Genomic DNA, 23,214 nt, shown 5'->3' on the forward strand with positions numbered 1-23,214 from the left:
CCATTTGACATTTTGAATAATTTTTTCAACAGTTCAAAAAATTAATTTTTTGATGAAAAACGATGACCCCGGACCTGTCGAACTTTCTCCAGATGGTCAGAAATGGTCATTTTTTAATGTTTTCTCTTTTGACTGTAAACGACTATTAAATGTGCATTGTCATGTATGGAACTAATATGTGTTGTTTAGAGTAATTTTTCTGCCAGAAATTGGTAGAAATAGAAGCTTCTGAGTAGGAGGAACAGTCTGTAAAAATGGCAATTTTGGTCACTGTGGGACTTTAAAAAGGGGGTATTCAAAATGAGGCACAATCCATTTGACATTTTGAATCATTTTTTCAACAGTTCAAAAAATATATTTTTTAATAAAAACGATGACCTGTCGAACTTTCTCCAGATGGTCAGAAATGGTAATTTTTTTATGTTTTCTCTTTTGACTGCAATGACTTTTAAATGTGAATTATCATGTTTGGAACTAAAATAAGTGTGTTTAGAGTCATTTTTTGCCAGAAACTGGTCGCAATAGAAGCTTCTGAGTAGGAGGAAAAGTCTGTAAAAAAGTCAATTTTGGACACTGTGGGGCTTCAAAAAGTATTTATTCAACATGAGGCACAATCCATTTGACATTTTGAATCATTTTTTCAACATTTGAAAAAATCAATTTCTTGATGAAAAACGATGACCCCGGACCTGTCGAACTTTCTCCAGATGGTCAGAAATGGTAATTTTTTTATTGTTTTCTCTTTTGACTGTAAACAACTGTTAAATGTGAATTATCATGTTTGGAACTAAAATGAGTTGTTTAGAGTAATTTTTCTGCCAGAAATTGGTAGAAATAGAAGCTTCTGAGTAGGAGGAAAAGTCTGTAAAAATGGCAATTTTGGTCACTGTGGGGCTTTAAAAAGTGGGTATTCAACATGAGGCACCATCCATTTGACATTTTGAATCATTTTCTCAACAGTACAAAAAATGAATTTTTTGATGAAAAACGATGACCCCGGACCTGTCGAACTTTCTCCAGATGGTCAGAAATGGTCATTTTTTATTGTTTTCTCTTTTGACTGTAAACAACTGTTAAATTGGAATTATCATGTTTGGAACTAAAATGAGTTGTTTAGAGTAATTTTTCTGCCAGAAATTGGTCAAAAGAGAAGCTTCTGAGTAGGAAGAAAAGTCTGTTAAAATAGCAATTTTGGTCACTGTGGGGCTTTAAAAAGTGGTTATTCAACATGAGGCACAATCCATTTGACATTTTGAATCATTTTTTCAACAGTTCAAAAAATAAATTTTTTGATGAAAAACGATGACCCAGGACCTGTCAAACTTTCTCCAGATGGTCAGAAATGGTCATTTTTTAATGTTTTCTCTTTTGACTGTAAACGACTATTAAATGTGCATTGTCATGTATGGAACTAAAATGTGTTGTTTAGAGTAATTTTTCTGCCAGAAATTGGTAGAAATAGAAGCTTCTGAGTAGGAGGAACAGTCTGTAAAAATGGCAATTTTGGGCACTGTGGGGCTTTAAAAAGTGGGTATTCAATATGAGGCACAATCCATTTGACATTTTGAATCATTTTGTCAACAGTTCAAAAAATAAATTTTTTGATGAAAAACGATGACCCCGGACCTGTCGAACTTTCTCCAGATGGTCAGAAATGGTTATTTTTTTTATTGTTTTCTCTTTTGACTGTAAACAACTGTTAAATGTGAATTATCATGTTTGGAACTAAAATGAGTTGTTTAGAGTAATTTTTCTGCCAGAAATTGAGAGAAATAGAAGCTTCTGAGTAGGAGGAAAAGTCTGTAAAAATGGCAATTTTGGTCACTGTGGGACTTTAAAAAGGGGGTATTCAAAATGAGGCACAATCCATTTGACATTTTGAATAATTTTTTCAACAGTTCAAAAAATAAATTTTTTGATGAAAAACGATGACCTGTCGAACTTTCTCCAGATGGTCAGAAATGGTAATTTTTTTATGTTTTCTCTTTTGACTGCAATGACTTTTAAATGTGAATTATCATGTTTGGAACTAAAATAAGTGTGTTTAGAGTCATTTTTTGCCAGAAACTGGTCGCAATAGAAGCTTCTGAGTAGGAGGAAAAGTCTGTAAAAAAGTCAATTTTGGACACTGTGGGGCTTCAAAAAGTATTTATTCAACATGAGGCACAATCCATTTGACATTTTGAATCATTTTTTCAACATTTGAAAAAATCAATTTCTTGATGAAAAACGATGACCCCGGACCTGTCGAACTTTCTCCAGATGGTCAGAAATGGTAATTTTTTTATTGTTTTCTCTTTTGACTGTAAACAACTGTTAAATGTGAATTATCATGTTTGGAACTAAAATGAGTTGTTTAGAGTAATTTTTCTGCCAGAAATTGGTAGAAATAGAAGCTTCTGAGTAGGAGGAAAAGTCTGTAAAAATGGCAATTTTGGTCACTGTGGGGCTTTAAAAAGTGGGTATTCAACATGAGGCACCATCCATTTGACATTTTGAATCATTTTCTCAACAGTACAAAAAATGAATTTTTTGATGAAAAACGATGACCCCGGACCTGTCGAACTTTCTCCAGATGGTCAGAAATGGTCATTTTTTATTGTTTTCTCTTTTGACTGTAAACAACTGTTAAATTGGAATTATCATGTTTGGAACTAAAATGAGTTGTTTAGAGTAATTTTTCTGCCAGAAATTGGTCGAAAGAGAAGCTTCTGAGTAGGAGGAAAAGTCTGCTAAAATGGCAATTTTGGTCACTGTGGGGCTTTAGAAAGTGGGTATTCAACATGAGGCACGATCCATTTGACATTTTGAATCATTTTTTCAACAGTTCAAAAAATACATTTTTGGTGAAAAACGATGTCCCCGGACCTGTCTAACTTTCTCCAGATGGTCGGAAATGGTCATTTTTTAATGTTTTCTCTTTTGACTGTAAACAACTGTTAAATGTGAATTATGATGTTTGGAACTAAAATATGTTGTTTAGAGTCATTTTTCTGCAAGAAATTGGTCGAAATAGAAGCTTCTGAGTAGGAGGAAAAGTCTGTAAAAATGGCAATTTTGGTCACTGTGGGGCTTTAAAAAGTGGGTATTCAACATGAGGCACCATCCATTTGACATTTTGAATCATTTTCTCAACAGTACAAAAAATGAATTTTTTGATGAAAAACGATGACCCCGGACCTGTCGAACTTTCTCCAGATGGTCAGAAATGGTCAACTGTTAAATGTGAATTATCATGTTTGGAACTAAAATGAGTTGTTTAGAGAAATTTTTCTGCCAGAAATTGGTAGAAATAGAAGCTTCTGAGTAGGAGGAAAAGGCTGTAACAATGGCAATTATGGTCACTTTCGGGCTTTAAAAAGTGGGTATTCAACATGAGGCACAATCCCTTTGACATTTTGAATAATTTTTTCAACAGTTCAAAAAATGAATTTTTTGATGAAAAATGATGACCCCAGACCTGTCGAACTTTCTCCAGATGGTCAGAAAAGGTCATTTTTTAATGTTATCTCTTTTAACTCTAAACTACTGTTAAATGTCAATTATCATGTTTGGAACTAAAATAAGTGTTTAGAGTCAATTTTCTTCCAGAAATTGGTCAAAATAGAAGCTTCTGAGTAGGAGGAAAAGTCTGCTAAAATGGTAATTTTGGTCACTGTGGGGCTTTAAAAAGTGGGTATTCAACATGAGGCACAATCCATTTGACATTTTGAATAATTTTTTCTACATTTGAAAAAATAGATTTTTTGATGAAAAATGATGACCCCGGAACTGTTGAACTTTCTCCAGATGGTCAGAAATGGTAATTTTTTTATGTTTTCTCTTATGACTGTAAACGACTATTAAATGTCCATTATCATGTATGGAACTAAAATGTGTTGTTTAGAGTTATTTTTCTGCCAGAAATTGATAGAAATAGAAGCTTCTGAGTAGGAGGAACAGTCTGTAAAAATAGCAATTTTGGTCACTGTGGGGCTTTAAAAAGTGGGTATTCAACATGAGGCACAATCCATTTGACATTTTGAAAAAATTTTCTACATTTGAAAAAATAGATTTTTTGATGAAAAACGATGACCCCGGACCTGTTGAACTTTCTCCAGATGGTCAGAAATGGTCATTTTGTATTGTTTTCTCTTTTGACTGTAAACGACTATTAAATGTGCATTATCATGTATGTAACTAAAATGTGTTGTTTAGAGTCATTTTTCTGCCAGAAATTGGTAGAAATAGAAGCTTCTGAGTAGGACGAAAAGTCTGTGAAAATGGCAATTTTGGTCACTGTGGGGCTTTAAAAAGTGGGTATTCAACATGAGGCACAATCCATTTGACATTTTGAAAAAATTTTCTACATTTGAAAAAATAGATTTTTTGATGAAAAACGATGACCCCGGACCTGTTGAACTTTCTCCAGATGGTCAGAAATGGTCATTTTTTATTGTATTCTCTTTTGACTGTAAACAACTGTTACATGTGAATTATCATGTTTGGAACTAAAATGCGTTTTTTAGAGTAATTTTTCTGCCAGAAGAAGCTTCTGAGTAGGAGTAAAGTAGTAAAAGTTTTTATTGCACAATTAATTAAAATCATTGCAATGTACATGCACTGAAATAGACGTTACACATTAAGAGTAAAAGGGTGCACAAAACAATTAAAACAGAAAAATTGTAAATTAAAAAAAAGAAAAACGTGCAGTAATGTCACCAGGAAAGGAACTCATGCTGGGTCTAAAGCAAGTTTTGGGGAATTAATTTCTAAAATAAACTTAACAAAACGAGCCGCCAACTGCAGAGAGTCTCCTCTCATGTAGGCATCTAGTGCTTCCTGGCAGGTCCTGATGTTGAGAAGAAGCCAAAGGGGACGCAACCAGAAGTTTCTTTGGGCTCAAAGTTTTTGGCAAATGCACAGTATGTGGATAAGATTTTCCTCTTCCTGTTTGCAAAAGCGGCATTGAGATCATGCCCCTTTCCTGTACCCCTGGCCAAACTTGTATGCCATCAGCGGGATTAAACCAAAACGAAATCGCATCAATTGAAGTTTTATATGCACTTTCGTAGAAGCTGGCAGATACGACGGGAGAATTTTTGGGGTGTATAATTTAGAGACCCAGGGGCCATGAAAGAGCTGGGCGACATTTTGAAAAATTTTTCTACATTTGAAAAAATAGATTTTTTGATGAAAAACGATGACCCCGGACCTGTTGAACTTTCTCCAGATGGTCAGAAATGGTCATTTTTTATTGTTTTCTCTTTTGACTGTAAACGACTATTAAATGTGCATTATCATGTATGTAACTAAAATGTGTTGTTTAGAGTCATTTTTCTGCCAGAAATTGGTAGAAATAGAAGCTTCTGAGTAGGACGAAAAGTCGGTGAAAATGGCAATTTTGGTCACTGTGGGGCTTTAAAAAGTGGGTATTCAACATGAGGCACAATCCATTTGACATTTTGAACATGAAAAACGATGACCCCGGACCTGTCGAACTTTCTCCAGATGGTCAGAAATGGTAATTTTTTTATTGTTTTCTCTTTTGACTGTAAACAACTGTTAAATGTGAATTATCATGTTTGGAACTAAAATGAGTTGTTTAGAGTAATTTTTCTGCCAGAAATTGGTAGAAATAGAAGCTTCTGAGTAGGAGGAAAAGTCTGTAAAAATGGCAATTTTGGTCACTGTGGGGCTTTAAAAAGTGGGTATTCAACATGAGGCACCATCCATTTGACATTTTGAATCATTTTCTCAACAGTACAAAAAATGAATTTTTTGATGAAAAACGATGACCCCGGACCTGTCGAACTTTCTCCAGATGGTCAGAAATGGTCATTTTTTATTGTTTTCTCTTTTGACTGTAAACAACTGTTAAATTGGAATTATCATGTTTGGAACTAAAATGAGTTGTTTAGAGTAATTTTTCTGCCAGAAATTGGTCGAAAGAGAAGCTTCTGAGTAGGAAGAAAAGTCTGTTAAAATAGCAATTTTGGTCACTGTGGGGGTTTAAAAAGTGGTTATTCAACATGAGGCACAATCCATTTGACATTTTGAATCATTTTTTCAACAGTTCAAAAAATAAATTTTTTGATGAAAAACGATGACCCAGGACCTGTCAAACTTTCTCCAGATGGTCAGAAATGGTCATTTTTTAATGTTTTCTCTTTTGACTGTAAACGACTATTAAATGTGCATTGTCATGTATGGAACTAAAATGTGTTGTTTAGAGTAATTTTTCTGCCAGAAATTGGTAGAAATAGAAGCTTCTGAGTAGGAGGAAAAGTCTGTAAAAATGGCAATTTTGGTCACTGTGGGACTTTAAAAAGGGGGTATTCAAAATGAGGCACAATCCATTTGACATTTTGAATAATTTTTTCAACAGTTCAAAAAATAAATTTTTTGATGAAAAACGATGACCTGTCGAACTTTCTCCAGATGGTCAGAAATGGTAATTTTTTTATGTTTTCTCTTTTGACTGCAATGACTTTTAAATGTGAATTATCATGTTTGGAACTAAAATAAGTGTGTTTAGAGTCATTTTTTGCCAGAAACTGGTCGCAATAGAAGCTTCTGAGTAGGAGGAAAAGTCTGTAAAAAAGTCAATTTTGGACACTGTGGGGCTTCAAAAAGTATTTATTCAACATGAGGCACAATCCATTTGACATTTTGATTAATTTTTTCTACATTTGAAAAAATAGATTTTTATATGAAAAACGATGACCCCGGACCTGTCGAACTTTCTCCAGATGGTCAGAAATGGTCATTTTTTAATGTTTTCTCTTTTGACTGTAAACGACTATTAAATGTGAATTATCATGTATGGAACTAAAATGTGTTGTTTAGAGTAATTTTTCTGCCAGAAATTGGTAGAAATAGAAGCTTCTGAGTAGGAGGAAAAGTCTGTAAAAATGGCAATTTTGATCACTGTGGGGCTTTAAAAAGTGGTTATTCAACATGAGGCCCAATCCAATTGACAGTTAGAATCATTTTTTCTACAGTTGAAAAAATCTATTTCTAGATGAAAAACGATGATCCCGGACCTGTCGAACTTTCTCCAGATGGTCAGAAATGGTCATTTTTTTAATGTTTTCTCTTTTGACTGTAAATGACTGTTAAATGTGAATTATCATGTTTGGAAGTAAAATGAGTTGTTTAGAGTCATTTGTCTGCCAGAAATTGGTTGAAACAGAAGCTACTGAATAGGAGTAAAAGTCTGTACAAATGGCAATTTTAGTCACTGTGGAGCTTTAAAAAGTGGGTATTCAACATGAGGCACAATCTATTTGACATTTTGAATCATTTTTTCAACAGTTCAAAAAATGAATTTTTTTATGAAAAACGATGACCCCAGACCTGTCGAACTTTCTCCAGATGGTCAGAAATTGTCATTTTTTTATGTTTTCTCTTTTGACTGTAAACAACTGTTAAATGTGAATTATCATGTTTGGAAGTAAAATGAGTTGTTTAGAGTCATTTTTCTGCCAGAAATTGATCGAAATAGAAGCTTCTGAATAGGAGTAAAAGTCTGTACAAATGGCAATTTTGGTCACTGAGGGGCTTCAAAAAGTGGATATTCAACATGAGGCATAATCCATTTGACATTTTGAATCATTTTTTCAACAGTTGAAAAAATAATTTTTTTGATGAAAAACGATGACCCCGAACCTGTCGAACTTTCTCCAGATGGTCAGAAATGGTAATGTTTTATTGTTTTCTCTTTTGACTGTAAATGACTATTAAATGTACATTATCATGTTTGGAACTAAAATAAGTGTTTGGAGTCATTTTTCTGCCAGCAATTGGTCGAAATAGAAGCTTCTGAGTAGGAGGGAAAGTCTGTTAAATGGCAATTTTGGTGACTGTGGGGCTTTAAAAAGTGGGTATTCAACATGAGGCACAATCCATTTGACATTTTGAATAATTTTTTCAACAGTTCAAAAAATTAATTTTTTGATGAAAAACGATGACCCCGGACCTGTCGAACTTTCTCCAGATGGTCAGAAATGGTCATTTTTTAATGTTTTCTCTTTTGACTGTAAACGACTATTAAATGTGCATTGTCATGTATGGAACTAAAATGTGTTGTTTAGAGTAATTTTTCTGCCAGAAATTGGTAGAAATAGAAGCTTCTGAGTAGGAGGAAAAGTCTGTAAAAATGGCAATTTTGGTCACTGTGGGACTTTAAAAAGGGGGTATTCAAAATGAGGCACAATCCATTTGACATTTTGAATAATTTTTTCAACAGTTCAAAAAATAAATTTTTTGATGAAAAACGATGACCTGTCGAACTTTCTCCAGATGGTCAGAAATGGTAATTTTTTTATGTTTTCTCTTTTGACTGCAATGACTTTTAAATGTGAATTATCATGTTTGGAACTAAAATAAGTGTGTTTAGAGTCATTTTTTGCCAGAAACTGGTCGCAATAGAAGCTTCTGAGTAGGAGGAAAAGTCTGTAAAAAAGTCAATTTTGGACACTGTGGGGCTTCAAAAAGTATTTATTCAACATGAGGCACAATCCATTTGACATTTTGATTAATTTTTTCTACATTTGAAAAAATAGATTTTTATATGAAAAACGATGACCCCGGACCTGTCGAACTTTCTCCAGATGGTCAGAAATGGTCATTTTTTAATGTTTTCTCTTTTGACTGTAAACGACTATTAAATGTGAATTATCATGTATGGAACTAAAATGTGTTGTTTAGAGTAATTTTTCTGCCAGAAATTGGTAGAAATAGAAGCTTCTGAGTAGGAGGAAAAGTCTGTAAAAATGGCAATTTTGATCACTGTGGGGCTTTAAAAAGTGGTTATTCAACATGAGGCCCAATCCAATTGACAGTTAGAATCATTTTTTCTACAGTTGAAAAAATCTATTTCTAGATGAAAAACGATGATCCCGGACCTGTCGAACTTTCTCCAGATGGTCAGAAATGGTCATTTTTTTAATGTTTTCTCTTTTGACTGTAAATGACTGTTGAATGTGAATTATCATGTTTGGAAGTAAAATGAGTTGTTTAGAGTCATTTGTCTGCCAGAAATTGGTTGAAACAGAAGCTACTGAATAGGAGTAAAAGTCTGTACAAATGGCAATTTTAGTCACTGTGGAGCTTTAAAAAGTGGGTATTCAACATGAGGCACAATCTATTTGACATTTTGAATCATTTTTTCAACAGTTCAAAAAATGAATTTTTTTATGAAAAACGATGACCCCAGACCTGTCGAACTTTCTCCAGATGGTCAGAAATTGTCATTTTTTTATGTTTTCTCTTTTGACTGTAAACAACTGTTAAATGTGAATTATCATGTTTGGAAGTAAAATGAGTTGTTTAGAGTCATTTTTCTGCCAGAAATTGATCGAAATAGAAGCTTCTGAATAGGAGTAAAAGTCTGTACAAATGGCAATTTTGGTCACTGAGGGGCTTCAAAAAGTGGATATTCAACATGAGGCATAATCCATTTGACATTTTGAATCATTTTTTCAACAGTTGAAAAAATAATTTTTTTGATGAAAAACGATGACCCCGAACCTGTCGAACTTTCTCCAGATGGTCAGAAATGGTAATGTTTTATTGTTTTCTCTTTTGACTGTAAATGACTATTAAATGTACATTATCATGTTTGGAACTAAAATAAGTGTTTGGAGTCATTTTTCTGCCAGCAATTGGTCGAAATAGAAGCTTCTGAGTAGGAGGGAAAGTCTGTTAAATGGCAATTTTGGTGACTGTGGGGCTTTAAAAAGTGGGTATTCAACATGAGGCACAATCCATTTGACATTTTGAATAATTTTTTCAACAGTTCAAAAAATTAATTTTTTGATGAAAAACGATGACCCCGGACCTGTCGAACTTTCTCCAGATGGTCAGAAATGGTCATTTTTTAATGTTTTCTCTTTTGACTGTAAACGACTATTAAATGTGCATTGTCATGTATGGAACTAAAATGTGTTGTTTAGAGTAATTTTTCTGCCAGAAATTGGTAGAAATAGAAGCTTCTGAGTAGGAGGAACAGTCTGTAAAAATGGCAATTTTGGGCACTGTGGGGCTTTAAAAAGTGGGTATTCAATATGAGGCACAATCCATTTGACATTTTGAATCATTTTTTCAACAGTTCAAAAAATAAATTTTTTGATGAAAAACGATGACCCCGGACCTGTCGAACTTTCTCCAGATGGTCAGAAATGGTTATTTTTTTTATTGTTTTCTCTTTTGACTGTAAACAACTGTTAAATGTGAATTATCATGTTTGGAACTAAAATGAGTTGTTTAGAGTAATTTTTCTGCCAGAAATTGCGAGAAATAGAAGCTTCTGAGTAGGAGGAAAAGTCTGTAAAAATGGCAATTTTGGTCACTGTGGGACTTTAAAAAGGGGGTATTCAAAATGAGGCACAATCCATTTGACATTTTGAATAATTTTTTCAACAGTTCAAAAAATAAATTTTTTGATGAAAAACGATGACCTGTCGAACTTTCTCCAGATGGTCAGAAATGGTAATTTTTTTATGTTTTCTCTTTTGACTGCAATGACTTTTATATGTGAATTATCATGTTTGGAACTAAAATAAGTGTGTTTAGAGTCATTTTTTGCCAGAAACTGGTCGCAATAGAAGCTTCTGAGTAGGAGGAAAAGTCTGTAAAAAAGTCAATTTTGGACACTGTGGGGCTTCAAAAAGTATTTATTCAACATGAGGCACAATCCATTTGACATTTTGAATCATTTTTTCAACATTTGAAAAAATCAATTTCTTGATGAAAAACGATGACCCCGGACCTGTCGAACTTTCTCCAGATGGTCAGAAATGGTAATTTTTTTATTGTTTTCTCTTTTGACTGTAAACAACTGTTAAATGTGAATTATCATGTTTGGAACTAAAATGAGTTGTTTAGAGTAATTTTTCTGCCAGAAATTGGTAGAAATAGAAGCTTCTGAGTAGGAGGAAAAGTCTGTAAAAATGGCAATTTTGGTCACTGTGGGGCTTTAAAAAGTGGGTATTCAACATGAGGCACCATCCATTTGACATTTTGAATCATTTTCTCAACAGTACAAAAAATGAATTTTTTGATGAAAAACGATGACCCCGGACCTGTCGAACTTTCTCCAGATGGTCAGAAATGGTCATTTTTTATTGTTTTCTCTTTTGACTGTAAACAACTGTTAAATTGGAATTATCATGTTTGGAACTAAAATGAGTTGTTTAGAGTAATTTTTCTGCCAGAAATTGGTCGAAAGAGAAGCTTCTGAGTAGGAAGAAAAGTCTGTTAAAATAGCAATTTTGGTCACTGTGGGGCTTTAAAAAGTGGTTATTCAACATGAGGCACAATCCATTTGACATTTTGAATCATTTTTTCAACAGTTCAAAAAATACATTTTTTGATGAAAAACGATGACCCAGGACCTGTCAAACTTTCTCCAGATGGTCAGAAATGGTCATTTTTTAATGTTTTCTCTTTTGACTGTAAACAACTAATAAATGTGCATTATCATGTATGGAACTAAAATGTGTTGTTTAGAGTCACTTTTCTGCCAGAAATTGGTAGAAATAGAAGCTTCTGAGTAGGAGGAAAAGTCTGTAAAAATGGCAATTTTGGTTACTGTGGGGCTTTAAAAAGTGGTTATTCAACATGAGGCACAATCCCTTTGACATTTTGAATAATTTTTTCAACAGTTAAAAAAATGAATTTTTTGATGAAAAACGATGACCCCAAACCTGTCGAACTTTCTCCAGATGGTCAGAAATGGTAATGTTTTATTGTTTTCTCTTTTGACTGTAAATGACTATTAAATGTGAATTATCTTGTTTGGAACTAAAATAAGTGTTTGGAGTAATTTTTCTGCCAGAAATTGGTCGAAATAGAAGCTTCTGAGTAGGAGGAAAAGTCTGTTAAAAGGCAATTTTGGTCACTGTGGGGCTTTAAAAAGTGGTTATTCAACATGAGGCACAATCCCTTTGACATTTTGAATAATTTTTTCAACAGTTCAAAAAATGGATTTTTTGATGAAAAACGATGACCTGTCGAACTTTCTCCAGATGGTCAGAAATGGTAATGTTTTATTGTTTTCTCTTTTGACTGTAAATGACTATTAAATGTGAATTATCTTGTTTGGAACTAAAATAAGTGTTTGGAGTAATTTTTCTGCCAGAAATTGGTCAAAATAGAAGCTTCTGTGTAGGAGGAAAAGTCTCTTAAAAGGCAATTTTGGTGACTGTGGGGCTTTAAAAAGTGGGTATTCAACATGAGGCACAATCCATTTGACATTTTGAATCATTTTTTCAACAGTTCAAAAAATATTTTTTTTTATGAAAAACGATGACCCCGGACCTGTCGAACTTTCTCCAGATGGTCAGAAATGGTCGGGGGAGGAGCCAAGCTCGCGTCCGAGATGGCCGCGTTTTAGCTCGGCTCCGATCACTCTCATGTCTGCAACAAATATCCTGTACTTTATCCTGCCCCGGGAAGTATTCCACGATGTGCAGTGGAACGACTATAACTCACAGGCACTTACCGTTTGCTCCGGTGATTCCTGGGTGTCACGGATCCTGAGTTATGTGGTAAATAAATAAATAATACCCTATTTTTGACTAAGCATATATCATAGCAGGTAGCTCAATAAATAAGAGTCAAGATTCGAGGTAGTAGGAGTTTCTGCAGGTTTATTACAGCATAAGGACAGGATCGGGACAACCTGCATAGGATGACCCAGCAGCTGCTGGGGCCGGGTCTGGGATTAGCGCGCTAACTTTTAATAACAATACATCAACTTATATACATAGCGCAAACACATAGCATTACATTGCAGTAGGCGTAACAGTGGGTGGAGCAGAAGGCGTGACGCGTAGCAGTCGCGAGAGATAACAGTAAAAGTAGGTGTAACTGGGAGTATACATGGACATGTGATGCAAACGTAACAGAATATGTCATGAATGGGCGGAATCATTGGAGGGGGCTACCTAAGGAGCCGGGACCTCTAACCTAATGGTGCGCGTAACCTGGCAATGACGTGTTACTAGGAGAAGCTGGGGGCTACGAACTCTGTGCTAGGAGCAGAGACTTGAGTCTGGAGGGTCGGAGCGACATGTGCCTGAACCCTATCTGGTATCTGATGTTTAGGGAACATGTTGATATAAACTAGAAGTCATGAGGGGAAAAGCTAACTTGATTCTAAGACTGGACCATGCATTATTCTACATGTAGTGCGTGATGAAGAATATTAAATGACCATTAATACAGTATTTCTCTAAGGTGGAGCCGAATAGGCTAGACAATGACGGAAACTATTGATGCAGTTCAGTAGCTTAGGAATGCAGAGAAGAAGGACTGAACTGATAGCTGGAATCATAACATACTCTTGGCAGACTCAGAGGCAGAGCCAAGCTGCACCGGGCACTGCGAGGCAGGAAGTAAGTGAAGGGTCGAGGATACAGGTGGGGGCTGTATCGCTCCTCAGCGAGGCTTTCAGGAGACAGGAGCTGAATCTGTTGTCCGGGCCCTTTTGAGGCCTGGAAACGGGGACTTTATAATGAAATAACGTGCACACTGAGAAACGTGGCAATATAACTTTACATAGGCCTGATATTCGTAGTATTCACGAGGACTGGAAACTGACATACCAGAGGTGGACACAACTGTAATTGCGTCATTAATCAGACATGGGGAATAACATATGCATATTGGTCATGCACACATAACCTATGATGGATGAGGCGTAGGGACACAGAACATGGCAAAATTTACTTTTCCACAGTTACGCCCCTGTCTGCTTTGGGGCCTCCGGAGCGGCCGGGCCTGGCACTCCTTGGCGGCGCCCGGGCTGGACGGGGCGCGGTGGCCGGCCCTTGGTGGTGGTGTGGAGTCGGTCGGAGGGGCCGCTGTGCTAATAGACCGATTGCGGCCTCCCGGGCCTGGTCCGGCAATCCTGCGGCCTGGTGTTGGGGAGCTGACTTCCGTGGATGGGGTTAAACGTACATCTGGCTCGTCTCCCCTTTGTTCTCTGGCCCGGCCATTTTGAGTTCCTCCGCCCGGACTCGGAGAATGGTGCCGGCGGCGTGTGGGGTGCCGGCGCATCGCCTTCTTCTGGTGGCTCCCCTTCCTGCCCTGGTGGCACTTCTGCTGGTGGTTGCCGGTGTCCTGTTTTGCCCCGCTGATATCCGGGCGGGGATCGGTGTTCGCAGCGGCCCCGCCGGGCTTCTAAGATGGCGGCCGGCCCCATGGTTCTCGGCCTTGCGGGGACCGGCGATGCGGGTCCGCCGCGCGGCACGTTTGCTGAATACTGTAAAGGTGAGCCTACGCTTCGCGACATCCTCGCCGCCCTGCGCTCCTGGGGGGCACCCATGACCACACCGACCGCTATCCTGGAGGGGGGTCCCTTTGTTGGGTCTGCCGGACCCCCCTCGGTTTGTGCGACTTCATCTCTGTTGTGTGCTGCTGGAACTTTCCTTGGGGTCGTGGACCTGGAGGCTGCTGTTGGTGTGGATGTACGGGGGTCCGCTGCCCTTCTTCGTCCTGTGCCTCCTTCTGCTCCGGAGGTTCCCCGGCTGGATCCCGTCTGGACCGACCTCGATGGGTCTCCTTTTCCTCTTTTGCCTCACATGGCCGTACGACGATCCTGTGACGGTGCCGCTGGACCGGCTTTCTCCGTATTCTCATCTGAACTTTGCCTGCTTTCCCTGAAATGGTTACTGTACTTTCTGGATCATCCGGGTCACGATCGCTACAACTTGAGTCTATTTTTGATTCGACTCCCTGTTATTCACCTCCTGTTTTATGTGATCTGGTTCCTGGTGCGCTGGACGATTACAGTTTCCAAAAAACGAGGACAGGGTTGAGCTGATCTCGCCTCTGTGGACTGTTATTATGTGGTATGGTTGGGTGATCCGTTCATAATTGTATGATTACGTTTGATACGTCTTCACGTTCCTGGTGCTTATCCGTGTGTTTATTATCTTCCCGTGGGCTCTGAGTATTTTCGGGCGGGGGGTGGGAGCTGAAGGGGTTTTGATTATGTGGCTCCTCTCCCGCTGTTTTTCCCTTTTTCCCTTCCCCCCCTTTTTATTCTAAGTGATTCTTTCTTTCTTATATTTCTCTATATTTCGGGTTCTAATTAGGGCGACAGGCACGCTGCTGGGGGGTAGGCCATAGCCTTCTGCAGGGGTGCAGGGTGGGCTGTGCGGGGTGGTGGGGGGGTCTGTTTATTGTATTTTTCCCTGTTCCTCTTTTTGGTTTCTATGGCTCTTATGTATCCCCTAATTTCGTGGCGCGGTGTCGGCACGTAGCCCCCGGGGTGTTTGTGCTGGCATGGCCCTTTTGGTATGTCTGCTGTCACGGTTTACTACGCATTCATTTCTCCTGTTGCCACTAGTTCCATGTGCCGAATTAGTATTGGGTGCTTTGTTAGCCGTGGGGAGCATGCACTGACGCTGCGCTCTCACTTTCCCCCTCCCCTTTTTTGATGTCCTCTTCCTCCCCTTTTTTCCCTTTCCCCACCCCATTTTCTTTTCCTCCCTTGGGTTGTTGTAACGGAGGGCTTTTAGTTTTGTATGCGTATTTTTCGCTGTTTTATTATTCTGTGCCCTGGTAGTGGTGGGTGGGCGCTGAGCAGCGATGGTGCTTGTTCTTGATGTGGGACTCACGTTCTGCCTTTGCCAAAATGTATTGTTTTGTTGGTCTTTTCCTGTATTCGAGACTTCGGCTTGCTCACGGCCCACCACGGCCCTCTGGACTTTACGGATTGTCATTATCCTGTGACACCCCCTTTTTCTATTATAAAATTAACCTACTTTTATCCTGTCCGTGATGGCGACTCAAAGACTTGTTGCATTTGCCTTTCATATGAGCTATTTAGAAATCCTGTTGTTTCTCCTGTATTGCCTCGTATGCCTCTTTATTGTGGTGGCCGGCCCGCTGGGTTGTAGGCCCGTATCTGTGCGCGCCTTCTGTACAATGAAGGTTTTTAAAAAAAAAAAAAAAAAAAAAAGAAGAAATGGTCATTTTTTTTTATTATTTTCTCTTTTGACTGTAAACAACTGTTAAATGGGAATTATCATGTTTGGAACTAAAATGAGTTGGTTAGAGTAATTTTTCTGCCAGAAATTGGTCGAAAGAGAAGTTTCTAAATAGGAAGAAAAGTCTGTTAAAATAGCAATTTTGGTCACTGTGGGGCTTTAAAAAGTGGTTATTCAACATGAGGCTCAATCCATTTGACATTTTGAATAATTCTTTCTACATTTGAAAAAATAGATTTTTTGATGAAAAACGATGACCCCTGACCTGTCGAACTTTCTCCAGATGGTCAGAAATGGTCATTTTGTAATGTTTTCTCTTTTGACTGTAACGACTATTAAATGTGCATTATCATATGTGGAACTAAAATGAGTTGTTTAGAGTCATTTTTTCTGCCAGAAATTGGTCGAAATAGAAGCTTATGAGTAGGAGGAAAAGTCTGTAAATTGGCAATTTTGGTCACTGTGGGGCTTTAAAAAGTGGTTATTTAATATGAGGCACAATCCCTTTGACATTTTGAATCATTGTTTCAACAGTTCAAAAAATAAATTTTTTGATGAAAAACGATGACCCCGGCCGGACCTGTCGAACTTTCTCGAGATGGTCAGAAATGGTCATTTTTTAATGTTTTCTCTTTTGACTGTAAACGACTGTTAAATGTGAATTATCATGTTTGGAAGTAAAATGAGTTGTTTAGAGTCATTTTTCTGCCAGAAATTGGTCGAAATAGAAGCTTCTGAATAGGAGTAAAAGTCTGTACAAATGACAATTTTGGTCACTGTGGGGCTTCAAAAAGTGGATATTCAACATGAGGCATAATCCATTTGACATTTTGAATCATTTTTTCAACAGTTGAAAAAATAAATTTTTAAGATGAAAAACGATGACCCCGGACCTGTCGAACTTTCTCCAGATGGTCAGAAATTGTCATTTTTTTAATGTTTTCTCTTTTGACTGTAAACGACTATTAAATGTGCATTATCATGTATGGAACTAAAATGTGTTGTTTAGAGTCATTTTTCTGCCAGAAATTGGTAGACATAGAAGCTTCTGAGTAGGAGGAAAAGTCTGTAAAAAGGGCAATTTTGGTCACTGTGGGGCTTTAAAAAGTCGGTATTCAAAATGAGGCACAATCCATTTGACATTTTGAATGATTTTTTCAACAGTTTAAAAAATACATTTTTTGATGAAAAACCTGTCGAACTTTCTCCAGATGGTCAGAAATGGTCATTTTTTTTATGTTTTCTCTTTTGAGTGTAAACGACTGTTAAATGTAAATTATCATGTTTGGAACTAAAATGAGTTGTTTAGAGTAATTTTTCTGCCAGAAATTGGTCGAAAGAGAAGCTTCTGAGTAGGAGGAAAAGTCTGTAAAAATGGCAATTTTGGTCACTGTGGGGCTTTAAGAAGTGGTTATTCAAAATGAGGCCCAATCCAATTGACAGTTAGAATCATTTTTTCTACAGTTGAAAAAATCTATTTCTAGATGAAAAACGATGACCCCGGACCTGTCGAACTTTCTTCAGATGGTCAGAAATGGTCATTTTTTTAATGTTTTCTCTTTTGAGTGTAAACGACTGTTAAATGTAAATTATCATGTTTGGAACTAAAATGAGTTGTTTAGAGTAATTTTTCTGCCAGAAATTGGTCGAAATAGAAGCTTCTGAGTAGGAGGAAAAGTCTGTAAAAAAGGCAATTTTGGTCACTGTGGGGCTTCAAAAAGTATTTATTCAACATGAGGCACAATCCATTTGACATTTTGAATCATTTTTTCAACAGTTGAAAAAATCAATTTCTTGATGAAAAACGATGACCCCGGACCTGTCGAACTTTCACCAGATGGTCAAAAATTTGTCATTTTTAATGTTTTCTCTTTTGACTGTAAACGACTGTTAAATGTAAATTATCATGTTTGGAACTAAAATGAGTTGTTTAGAGTCATTTTTTCTGCCAGAAATTGGTCGAAATAGAAGCTTATGAGTAGGAGGAAAAGTCTGTAAATTGGCAATTTTGGTCACTGTGGGGCTTTAAAAAGTGGTTATTTAATATGAGGCACAATCCCTTTGACATTTTGAATCATTGTTTCAACAGTTCAAAAAATAAATTTTTTGATGAAAACCGATGACCCCGGCCGGACCTGTCGAACTTTCTCCAGATGGTCAGAAATGGTCATATTTTTAATGTTTTCTCTTTTGACTGCAATGACTTTTAAATGTGAATTATCATGTTTGGAACTAAAATGAGTGTTTTTAGAGTCATTTTTTGCCAGAAACTGGTAGAAATAGAAGCTTCTGAGTAGGAGGAAAAGTCTGTAAAAATGGCAATTTTGGTTACTGTGGGGCTTCAAAAGGTGTTTATTCAACATGAGGCACAATCCATTTGACATTTTGGATAACTTTTTTTAACAGTTAAAAAAATAATTTTTGGATGAAAAACGATCACCCCGGACCTGTCGAACTTTCTCCAGATGGTCGGAAATGGTCATTTTTTTATTGTTTTCTCTTTTGACTGTAAACAACTGTTAAATGTGAATTATCATGTATGGAACTAAAATGTGTTGTTTAGAGTCATTTTTCTGCCAGAAATTGGTAGAAATAGAAGCTTCTGAGTAGGAGGAAAAGTCTGTTAAAATTGCAATTTTGGTTACTGTGTGGCTTCATAAAGTGGTTATTCAACATGAGGCACAATCCATTTGACATTTTGGATAATTTTTTCAACAGTTAAAAAAATTATTTTTGGATGAAAAACGATGACCCCGGACCTGTCAAACTTTCTCGAGATGGTCAGAAATGGTCATTTTTTAATGTTTTCTCTTTTGACTGTAAACAACTAATAAATGTGCATTATCATGTATGGAGCTAAAATGTGTTGTTTAGAGTCATTTTTCTGCCAGAAATTGGTAGAAATAGAAGCTTCTGAGTAGGAGGAAAAGTCTGTAAAAATGGCAATTTTGGTCACTGTGGGGCTTCAAAAAGTATTAATTCAACATGAGCACAATCCATTTAACATTTTGAATCATTTTTTTCAACAGTTGAAAAAATCAATTTCTTGATGAAAAACGATGACCCCGGACCTGTCGAACTTTCACCAGATGGTCAAAAAGTTGTCATTTTTAATGTTTTCTCTTTTGACTGTAAACGACTTTTAAATGTAAATTATCATGTTTGGAACTAAAATGAGTTGTTTAGAGTCATTTTTTCTGCCAGAAATTGGTAGAAATAGAAGCTTCTGAGTAGGAGGAAAAGTCTGTAAAAATGGCAATTTTGCTCACTGTGGGGCTTTAAAAAGTGGGTATTCAACATGAGGCACAATCCATTTGACATTTTGAATAATTTTTTCTACATTTGAAAAAATAGATTTTTTGATGAAAAACTATGACCCCGGACCTGTCGAACTTTCTCCAGATGGTCAGAAATGGTCATTTTTTAATGTTTTCTCTTTTGACTGTAAACGACTATTAAATGTGCATTATCATGTATGGAACTAAAATGTGTTGTTTAGAGTCATTTTTCTGCCAGAAATTGGTCGAAATAGAAGCTTCTGAATAGGAGTAAAAGTCTGTACAAATGGCAATTTTGGTCACTGTGGGGCTTCAAAAAGTGGATATTCAACATGAGGCATAATCCATTTGACATTTTGAATCATTTTTTCAACAGTTGAAAAAATAAATTTTTTTGATGAAAAACGATGACCCCGAACCTGTCGAACTTTCTCCAGATGGTCGGAAATGGTAATGTTTTATTGTTTTCTCTTTTGACTGTAAATGACTATTAAATGTGAATTATCATGTTTGGAACTAAAATAAGTGTTTGGAGTCACTTTTCTGCCAGAAATTGGTCGAAATAGAAGCTTCTGAGTAGGAGGAAAAGTCTGTTAAATGGCAATTTTGGTGACTGTGGGGCTTTAAAAAGTGGGTATTCAACATGACGCACCATCCATTTGACATTTTGAATAATTTTTTCAACAGTTCAAAAAATAAATTTTTGTTGAAAAACGATAACCCCTGTCGAACTTTCTCCAGATGGTCAGAAATGGTCATTTTTTAATGTTTTCTCTTTTGACTGTAAACGACTATTAAATGTGCATTATCATGTATGGAACTAAAATGTGTTGTTTAGAGTCATTTTTCTGCCAGAAATTGGTAGACATAGAAGCTTCTGAGTAGGAGGAAAAGTCTGTAAAAAGGGCAATTTTGGTCACTGTGGGGCTTTAAAAAGTCGCTATTCAAAATGAGGCACAATCCATTTGACATTTTGAATGATTTTTTCAACAGTTTAAAAAATACATTTTTTGATGAAAAACGATGACCCCGGACCTGTCGAACTTTTTCCAGATGGTCAGAAATGGTCATTTTTTTAATGTTTTCTCTTTTGAGTGTAAACGACTGTTAAATGTAAATTATCATGTTTGGAACTAAAATGAGTTGTTTAGAGTAATTTTTCTGCCAGAAATTGGTCGAAAGAGAAGCTTCTGAGTAGGAGGAAAAGTCTGTAAAAATGTCAATTTTGGTCACTGTGGGGCTTTAAAAAGTGGTTATTCAAAATGAGGCCCAATCCAATTGACAGTTAGAATCATTTTTTCTACAGTTGAAAAAATCAATTTCTTGATGAACAACAATGACCCCGGACCTGTCGAACTTTCACCAGATGGTCAAAAAGATGTAATTTTTAATGTTTTCTCTTTTGACTGTAAACGACTGTTAAATGTAAATGATCATGTTTGGAACTAAAATGAGTTGTTTAGAGTAAATTTTCTGCCAGAAATTGGTAGAAATAGAAGCTTCTGAGTAGGAGGAAAAGTCTGTAAAAATGGCAATTTTGGTCACTGTGGGGCTTTAAAAAGTGGGTATTCAACATGAGGCACAATCCATTTGACATTTTGAATCATTTTTTCAAAAGTTCAAAAAATAAATTTTTTGATGAAAAACGATGACCCCAGACCTGTCGAACTTTCTCCAGATGGTCAGAAATTGTCATTTTTTAATGGTTTCTCTTTTGACTGTAAACGACTGTTAAATGTGAATTATCATGTTTGGAAGTAAAATGAGTTGTTTAGAGTCATTTTTCTGCCAGAAATTGGTTGAAATAGAAGCTTCTGAATAGGAGTAAAAGTCTGTACAAATGGCAATTTTGGTCACTGTGGGGCTTCAAAAAGTGGATATTCAACATGAGGCATAATCCATTTGACATTTTGAATCATTTTTTAAACAGTTGAAAAAATAATTTTTTTTGATGAAAAACGATGACCCCGAACCTGTCGAACTTTCTCGAGATGGTCGGAAATGGTAATGTTTTATTGTTTTCTCTTTTGACTGTAAATGACTATTAAATGTGAATTATCATGTTTGGAACTAAAATAAGTGTTTGGAGTCATTTTTCTGCCAGAAATTGGTCGAAATAGAAGCTTCTGAGTAGTAGGAAAAGTCTGTTAAATGGCAATTTTGGTGACTGTGGGGCTTTAAAAGTGGGTATTCAACATGACGCACCATCCATTTGACATTTTGAATCATTTTTTCAACAGTTCAAAAAATAAATTTTTAGTTGAAAAACGATGACCCCTGTCGAACTTTCTCCAGATGGTCAGAAATTGTCATTTTTTTATTGTTTTCTCTTTTGACTGTAAACAACTGTTAAATGGGAATTATCATGTTTGGAACTAAAATGAGTTGTTTAGAGTAATTTTTCTGCCAGAAATTGGTCGAAAGAGAAGCTTCTGAGTAGGAAGAAAAGTCTGTTAAAATAGCAATTTTGGTCACTGTGGGGCTTTAAAAAGTGGTTATTCAACATGAGGCACAATCCATTTGACAATTTGAATAATTTTTTCTACATTTGAAAAAATAGATTTTTTTATGAAAAACGATGACCCCGGACCTGTCGAACTTTCTCCAGATGGTCAGAAATGGTCATTTTTTTATGTTTTCTCTTTTGACTGTAAACGACTATTAAATGTGCATTATCATGTATGGAACTAAAATGTGTTGTTTAGAGTAATTTTTCTGCCAGAAATTGGTAGAAATAGAAGCTTCTGAGTAGGAGGAACAGTCTGTAAAAATGGCAATTGTGGTCACTGTGGGGCTTTAAAAAGTGGGTATTCAACATGAGGCACAACCCATTTGACATTTTGAATATTTTTTCTACATTTGAAAAAATAGATTTTTTGATTAAAAACGATGACCCCGAACCTATTGAACTTTCTCCAGATGGTCAGAAATGGTCATTTTTTAATGTTTTCTCTTTTGACTGTAAATGATTATTAAATGTGAATTATCATGTTTGGAACTAAAATGAGTGTGTTTAGAGTCATTTTTTGCCAGAAATTGGTCGAATAGAAGCTTCTGAGTAGGAGGAAAAGTCTGTTAAAATGGCAATTTTGGTCACTGTGGGGCTTCAACACGAGGCACAATCCATTTGACATTTTGAATCATTTTTTCAACAGTTCAAAAAATGAATTTTTTGATGAAAAACGATGACCCCGGACCTGTCGAACTTTCTCCAGATGGTCAGAAATGGTCATTTTTTTATGTTTTCTCTTTTGACTGTAAACAACTGTTAAATGGGAATTATCATGTTTGGAACTAAAATGAATTGTTTAGAGTAATTTGTCTGCCAGAAATTGGTCGAAAGAGAAGCTTCTGAGTAGGAAGAAAAGTCTGTTAAAATAGCAATTTTGGTCACTGTGAGGCTTTAAAAAGTGGTTATTCAACATGAGGCACAATCCATTTGACATTTTGAATAATTTTTTCTACATTTGAAAAAATAGATTTTTTGATGAAAAACGATGACCCCGGACCTGTCGAACTTTCTCCAGATGGTCAGAAATGGTCATTTTTTAATGTTTTCTCTTTTGACTGTAAACGACTATTAAATGTGCATTATCATGTATGGAACTAAAATGTGTTGTTTAGAGTCATTTTTCTGCCAGAAATTGGTAGAAATAGAAGCTTCTGAGTAGGAGGAACAGTCTGTAAAAATGGCAATTTTGGTCACTGTGGGGTTTTAAAAAGTGGGTATTCAACATGAGGCACAATCCATTTGACATTTTGAATAATTTTTTCTACATTTGAAAAAATAGATTTTTTGATGAAAAACGATGACCCCGGACCTGTTGATCTTTCTCCAGATGGTCAGAAATGGTCATTTTTTAATGTTTTCTCTTTTGACTGTAAATGATTATTAAATGTGAATTATCATGTTTGGAACTAAAATGATTGTGTTTAGAGTCATTTTTTGCCAG

Source organism: Lissotriton helveticus, chromosome 4_1 (assembly GCF_964261635.1).
Source record: "Lissotriton helveticus chromosome 4_1, aLisHel1.1, whole genome shotgun sequence".
NCBI lineage: Eukaryota > Metazoa > Chordata > Amphibia > Caudata > Salamandridae > Lissotriton > Lissotriton helveticus.